At 43.0% G+C, this 7,979-nt stretch overlaps 1 protein-coding gene across 4 annotated transcripts in view; it reads left to right on the forward strand.

Moving 5' to 3' along the window:
- Nucleotides 1–789: 789 nt before the first annotated feature.
- LOC122565073 (cystinosin-like) overlaps nt 790–7,979 on the forward strand; it is a 37,221-nt gene continuing 30,031 nt past the window's right edge. The window contains exon 1 of one of the 4 annotated variants that reach the window (XM_043720704.1): nt 790–866. The gene's annotated coding sequence lies outside the window, so the exon portion shown is untranslated. The remainder of the gene's footprint in view (nt 867–7,979) is intronic. The other 3 variants (XM_043720703.1, XM_043720706.1, XM_043720705.1) reach the window with 3 other exon arrangements.

Below are 7,979 nucleotides of genomic sequence, written 5' to 3' on the forward strand. Positions count from 1 at the left end.
GTGAGGCTGCAGGACTAACCACTGAGCCACGGTGCCTCTGAATGTGGCTCACACAGGTCATTTTCATCTGAGGGGAGTAAAGGGATTTAAAGGGAATACATTGCAACATCTGTGAGGAGTTGGTTACAAAATATTCATACTGCCCCTGAAATCTTTGCTGTATTTTCCAAGGAATGTTTTCAGATATTGTTACATACCACTTGGTGCAGATACGACTTGACCTGGGCTTCCTGGTCCAGATGTATGGACACTACCACAATCTCCTTTGATCCGTCTTCTGTTTGATTTTCTTGTAGGGTGCTCAGCTTGATCAAACTTTGTTTCACCATGACCTTCCGAGGGGTAGTAACTGTATTGCGGCTCCGCCCACACATGCTGAGAGGGAATACACTGAGGATCCCACTCCTGAAATTGACTCCACAGGCTGCTGCGGGAAGATGGGAAGCTTTCCCTGGATGAATTGGTCTACTTTCCCAGACACAAATAATCCTCAACTATCAGTCGCCTACCCCGCTGCTGTATTGTCGAAAGTGTGAGCGAATAGAGATGGAGCCAAGGGCAGTTATTGTGTTCCACTCCTCTCACTTTGGCCACTCACCCATCAAGGTCCTGCTGTCCCGCTCCCGCCGTTACCTCGTCAGTGGTTTTTAACCCCATCATTGAGGCACTGAAGATCCAAACAATCCCATTGGAAGTCAATTGTCTTGGCTCCGCCTCTAGAAGGAGCCTGGGTACCTGAGTCTGAAAGTTGATATAAAAGCTGCAACAGTAGGCCTCTGGAACTTCAGGTTTGATTAGGTGTGGATTATTTTGTATTTTGGGAGTGGGTGGTGTTTGCTGGTGCATCTTAAGGGGTAGGTTTTTCTGTAAGTATATTTGTCTCTGTTTTAGTGGTTTGTAGGAGGCTATTTAATTAGCTTTGATGTAATGTCCTTCTTTAATTCCACACTTTTGGGTGTGGTGATCTCTCTCTCTCTCTCTCTCTCTCTCTGAATAAATTGCAACATCTGTGAGGTGTTGGTTACAAAATATTCATACTGCCCCTGAAAGTTTTGCTGTATTTTCTAAGCAATGTTTTCAGGTCTTGTTACAAACCACTTGGTGCAGATATGACTTGACCTGGGCTTCCTGGTCCAGATGTATGGACACTAACACAATCAAGAGACTTTGTTTGAAGTCCTACTTCTACTTCTGTTTTGTTTTAAAGTTCTTTAATGTGTAATTCTACTAGACAATGCTAGTTCTGAACTATTGAGGAACTGGGTCCCTTATCCACTGGCTACTTTGAAATTTCATGAATTCTTTTATTAGAAGTGAAGTTCAATAGGCCTGATAATCTGGAGTTGATTTTCATTCTGTATCATTGACTCTATTGAATGCTGCTAATATTTTGGAAAGTGCTCCACTTTTTGTTTAAATTTGTGAACTATGTTGGATTCTAAATGTGCTAAAAATATTTCATTCTACCCCAGTGCTGCTGCTCTTGGGTTCTGTCTTTGGAGTCTGGCATGCATTCCAACAAACAATTACCTGACCAGAAATGTGAACTAAATATTGGGACAGCTGAAGACTTCTGCAACTGGTTCAACTCCCTAATTGCTGACTGTGTCCCTTCCCTTCCAATGAAAATGGAGTGCAAATGTCCCTTGTCTCTTTACTTTTGACCTCCTATGACCCCATTATATCTGCTCAAATTCTTTCTATTTTGTCTTTTTTTGCCTTCAGCTGCCTATGCCTGTCTCTACTCACTTTAAAATGCTCCTTGATGGTGCTTTAACCAACCCTTGTCTGACTACTTTTTTCCCTCGTGGTTGTGCTAAATTCTACTGGTGTTCCTTTATGACGTGCTTTGAATCTCTGTGCTAAATAGTAGTCTATTAACCTACTGAGTCTTGAACTGGATTGTATTGCAGTGGATATTCGAACTGCATATGGTTTGACATGCTCTGTCATATACAGAAGTTTGGACCTAAAATCAGTCTTTTTGACCCTATACAGAAGCTGACTTGATTTTAGTAAATCTCACAACTAATGCTGTAAAAAAAGGAATGGGCTGATAGCACTTTCTCCTTTTTTCTAATAAGAAAACTTCACTAAGGATTGAAGTAGTCTTGGTTTAAACCACCACTGAAATACTGTTACAACATGTAAAAGGCATCTGGCTGGGTACATAATAATAGGAAGGGTTGAAAGGGATATGGGCCAAGTGGGACTAGATTAATTTAAGATATTTGGTTAGCTTGGACTGAAGGGTCTGTTTGTGTTGTACAGCTGACTCTGTACTAAGCTCACTTCAGAATGTAATGACCATTTAAGAAGCAGTAGTGTAATTGAATTTAGAATTGTGCCTTGGCTAATTGAACTTAATTGAACAGGTTGCATTGTCTAGGCTTGCAGTCCCTTTGGATGCAAGTCTAATGGATGACCTGATTAGTGTAGGATTAGATTTTAATTTGGTAGTTGGAGTAAATCTATCTTGAGGCCTAGCACAACTTTTGGAAAGTCAGAGCTTGATGATTAGTTTCAGTACAGCTCCAACACGAGCCATGTGGGAAACTGCCCAGATATGTCCTGTGCATACAAAGCAGGACAAATCCAACCCAGCCAATTACCACCCCATCAGTTTAATCTTCCATCAGTAAAGTGATGGAAGATGTCATCAACAGTGCTATCAAGCAGCACCTGCTCAGTAACCTAATCAGTGATGCCCAGTTTGGGTTCGACCACAGCAACTCTGCTCCTGACCCTTATTACAGCCTTGGTTTAAATGTTGGGACAGGGGTAGCACCAAGGAGCCATAGTGAAACTGAAGTCCTTCAGAATTGGAAGGGAGACCCTTTTTGAACATTAGAAGTCCTGCCTAGCTCATATGCTTAGGCAATTGTTTCAGACAAGCTCTCTTGCATGCTAACATCTCTGCAGGAGTTGCTCACGGTTTCAACCTGTTCAGATATCACCCATGTCTGAATGACTTCTTAGTCCAGAAGTGAGGACACCACTGCTGTGCTGTAGGAGCCTTGAAATGGAATTCAGATTTAAATCTTAGCATGGCAGATGAAATATAATGTACCCAGGAAATCTGCCTAGAATACAGGAGTGAGTCTAATAACATTACTGTGCCATTTAGATCCCTTCCTTTTGGTTGTATCTCTCTCCAGAGAGCTCCGTTTGAAAATCCTTTCTTCCCATCCCCACCCAAAAAGAACTAGGTGAGTATTGGTAACGTACAATGGATTTAAGTTAATAGTAATCTGTTCAGAAATAGTGATTGGACCAGGAGTGACATATTCAGAGTAAGGGACACTACCACTGCCACAAGAGCTCAGTGCCTCTGGGTAGTGTCCAAAATTCAACCATCTTCACTGCTTTTTCAACAGTCTTCCCTTCAGTCTGAGTTGGGATGGTTGTACACTTGATGTCTTTGACACTGAAGGAATATGTATAAATACAGCAGGACATGGGTGATATCCAATTTTGGACTGAGTAGAAATGAACACTTAAAGTTGGTAATCACTACTACCAGCAAGAGAATCCAACTATTGTCCCTCTATTTGCTTACATCAGAGTCCCCTCCCCCCAAAATTACAACATTGACCAGAAACTGAACTGGGCTCGCTATCTAAACCAGAGCAGGTCAGAATAGAGATCAAATAGTAAATGACTCTCCATCTGATTTGTTCTTCCAAAGCCTGTCCCTGATCTGCATTGCACACATCAGGAGTGTGATGGAATACTTGCCTGGATGGTGTAGCTCCAAGAAGCTTGACACCATCCAGGACAAAGCAGCTCTCTTGATTGGCATCACATCCTCAAACGTTCACCTCTGCAGTTAGGATAACTGAAGTTTAAAACCAAAATACACTAGAAATGCCTTGCTTATAGAGATGGGGTTTTGGATTAGTGGTGCAGGAAGAGCACAGCAGTTCAGGCAGCATCAGAGAAGCAGCAAAATCGACATTTTGGGCAAAAGCCCCCTTCATCAGGAATACCTTTCAACTCCCCCTCCCACTCTGTTGAGGACATGGAGGTCCTGGGCCTCCTTCACTGCTGCTCCCTCACCACCAGACGCCTGGAGGAAGAACGCCTCCTCTTCCACGTCAGAACACTTCAACCCCAGGGCATCAATGTGGACTTCAACAGTTTCCTCATTTTCCCCTTCCCCTGCCTCACCCTAGTTCCAAACTTCCAGCTCAGCCCTGTCCCCATGACTTGTCCTACCTGCCTATCTTCTTTTCCACCTATCACCTTATCCTGTCCCCACTCTCACCTATTGTACTCCATGCTACTTTCTCCCCACCCCCACCCTCCTCTAGCTTATCTCTCCACGCTTCAGGCTCTCTGCCTTTTTATTCCTGATGAAGGGCTTTTGCCCGAAACGTCGATTTTTGCTGCTCCTGATGCTGCCTGAACTGCTGTGCTCTTCCAGCACCACTAATCCAAAATCTGGTTTCCAGCATCTGCAGTCATTGTTTTTACCTAATAGAGATGGGGGTCTGGTTGGGTAGATGAGGTGATGTCTCTACTTGTGAGCCATAATGCCCAAGTTCATGTCTTACCTGTCTCTCTCAAGGAAGGTTAACCATTTTTGCTAATCCAATAAGGTGGTGTGGTACTGGCTTACAATTGGCCCAGGACTTGGTTGAGTTTTCATCTCTTGGTGTCTACAATAGCAGTAATAGAATGGGTCTTAGGTATGTTAAAGCAGTATGACAAAATGTGGACAATTGATTAGTTTTAGTGAGCCATTAGCCAACTAACATGAGGTTATCCAATCAGAGATTGAGGACTCCAGTTGTTAGAGATCTGTCAAAGTATGGCACAATAGGTCAGGCAGCATCAGAGGGGCAGGGGAGTTGACACTTTTTCAGCATAAGTTCTTTATCTAGTGGCCAGCTCTCTAAGGCCTGTCATTATTGCCTCAGCAGAACCAAAAAGATGCCTGATATAAGGTAAGAATAGTGACCGTGCTTGATCTGTTGGATGTAGATTGCACTAGATACTGAGGCCTTCATGGGGATGTTTCTATCTGGGTCAGAAAGCCCACTTTCGAATCCCATGAGCTCCAGAAGTGTCATGGCCTCTCTGAAGTTCAGATAAAAATCTGCAGGTGGATATGGTTACTTGGATTTGGGGATCAAATTGTCACAAGTCAGCAAAGCATTCTTCAACAAAATGTCCCTGCCCCACCTAGTTTTTAGGCTGATTCATCTACATTTCTCCCTTACTCATAAGGGACTACTTGCTGACTGAGCTTGTAGGTTGAGTTGAAGTCGTCTCTATTTTGTGAACATCTGGCAATGGGGTTGAGTACAAGATCATGTTTCTACTACCATGGTCAACCGTGTCAACTCCAATATGAAAAGCACAGCCATCACTCTTGTCCTCCATTATCATGCCCAAAATCGTGATTAATGACTTGGAGCTTTACTGGACCAGCTGGAGCCTTGATACACCGATGATATTGGGTGTTCCAGATTAAAGACAGCTTGAAACTGCATTCAAGCTTGTAAAGCACCATTGTGATCAGTCTCCAGACAATCACAATTGGCTACAATTTGAAATGAAACACTCCACATGATTACCCTCCTGGGTGAGAAGATTGTTTTCCCCATCTTTACTCACTTCCCACCTCTCCGGTTCATTTTTCTAACACAAATTAGGAAAGAACCCTTCTCTTATGGAGAGTGTCCCAGTCAAAATGTACTTGAGTCAAACTGAACCAGGCTTTGAGTTGGAGAGGGTGTGGTTTTCATTTGTAAATGAGATAAAAATAACTCCTACACAAAATGCATAGATCTACAGCGTAGAAGCAGCCTTTAGTCCAACTCATCTGTGCTGACCAGATATCCTAACTTAATTTGGTCCATATCCCTCTTAAACTTTCCTGTTCATACCCATCCAGATGTCTTTTAAATCTAATCGTACCAGTTTCCACCACTGCTTCTTGCAGCCCATTCCTTACATGCACCACCCCCATTGAAAAGTTACCCCTTAGCTCCCTTTTACATCTTTCCCCTCTCACCCTAAACCAATACCCACTAGTTCTGGACTCTTTGCTCCCCCCCCAACTCAGGGAAAAGGCCTTGTCTATTTACCTTAACCATACCTTTCCTGACTTGATAAACCTTAAGGTCACCTCTCAGCCTCTGACTTTCCAGGAAAAACACCCCCGCCCTATAGTTCAAACCCTCCAATCCTGACAACATCCCTGTAAATCTCTTCTGAACCTTTTCAAGTTTCACAACATCCTTCTGATTAGAGGAAGACCAGAATTGTGCACATTGGTTAAACCATTTTTGGAGCAATGTCCTGTACAGCTGCAACATGATCTTGCAATTCCTTTACTGTGCTCTAACCAATAAAGGAAAGCATACCAAATGTCACCTTTTATTCTATCTACCTGCAACTCTGCTTTGAAGGAACTGGAACCTGCACTCCAAGGTCTTTGTTCAATAACACTCCCCAGGACCTTATCATTAAGTGTATAAGTACTGCTCTGATTTGCCTTTCCAAAATGTAGCACCTCACATTTTTCTGAATTAAACTCCATCTACAACTTCCCAGCCCATTGGCCCTGCTGATCAAGATCCTATTGTACTTCAGGTAACATTCTTCACTGTCCACTACACCTCCAATTTTGGTGTCATCTGCAGACTTACTAACTATACCTCCATATGTTCACAATCAAAATAAATGAAACGGTAGAACCAACAGTGTTTTGGCACTCCACTGGTCACAGGCCTGCAGTCTGAAAGGCAACCTTCCACCACCACCCTCTGTCTTTGACCTTCAAGCCAGTTTTGAATCCAAATGGTTGGTTCTCGTTATATTTCATAAGATCTACTCTTGTTAACAAGCCTACCATAGGAACTTTGACTCACTGAACTCTACATAGGTCATGTCTATTGCTCTGTCCTCATCAATCTTCTTTGTTACTACTAAAACTCAATCAAGTTAGTGAGACATGATTTCACATGAACAAGGCAATGTTGACTATTCCTAATCAGTCGTTGCCTTTTGAAATACATGTATATCCTATCCCTCAGGATTCCCTCTGACAACTTGGCCAACAGTGAGTTTTGAAGATTTGTAGCTTAAGTTGAGGTTCTGGATAGAAGTTTGCTTGCAGAACTTGAAGGTTAGATTGGATGGGGTGGTGTTTGTGCAGTGTGTACAGGAAGCTTTTCTAACTCAGTATGTAGATTGCCTGACCAGAGGGGAGGCCATATTGGATTTGGTACTTGGTAATGAACTGGGACAAGTGATGGGCTTGTTAGTGGGTGAACATTTTGGTGATGGTGACCACAATTCTGTGACTTTCACCTTGGTTATGGAGAGAGATAGGTGCGTGCAACAGGGTAGGTTTTACAATTGGGGGAAGGGTAATTACGATGCTGTAAGACAGGATCTGAGGAGCATAAGTTGGGAGCATAGGCTGTCCGGGAAGGATGTCGTGGAAATGTGGAACTTTTTCAAGGAACAGAAAACGTGTCCTTGATATGTATGTACCGGTCAGGCAGGAAAGAGATGGTCGTGTGAGGGAACCTTGGTTGATGAGGGAGGTTGAATGTCTTGTAAAGAGGAAGGGGGCTTACATAAGGTTAAGGAAACCGGTTCATACAGAGCATTGGAGGGATACAGGATAGCCAGAAAGGAGCTGAAGAAAGGGATTAGGAGAGCTAAGAAAGGGCATGAAAAATCTTTGGCGGATAGGATCAAGGATAACCCAAGGCATTTTATGCGTATGTGAGAAACATGACAATGATAAGAATGAGGGTAGGTCTGATCAAGGACAGTAGTGGGAGACTGTGTATTGATTCGGAAGAGATGTGAGGTCTTGAATGAATACTTTTTCTTCAGTATTTACAAACGAGAGGGACTGTATTGTTGAAGAGGAGAGTGTGAAATGGACTGCTAAGCTAGAGGAGATACTTGTTAGGAAGGAAGATGTGTTGGACATTTTGAACAACTTGAGGATA

The sequence above is a fragment of the Chiloscyllium plagiosum genome, chromosome 31 (assembly GCF_004010195.1).
Source record: "Chiloscyllium plagiosum isolate BGI_BamShark_2017 chromosome 31, ASM401019v2, whole genome shotgun sequence".
Lineage (NCBI taxonomy): Eukaryota > Metazoa > Chordata > Chondrichthyes > Orectolobiformes > Hemiscylliidae > Chiloscyllium > Chiloscyllium plagiosum.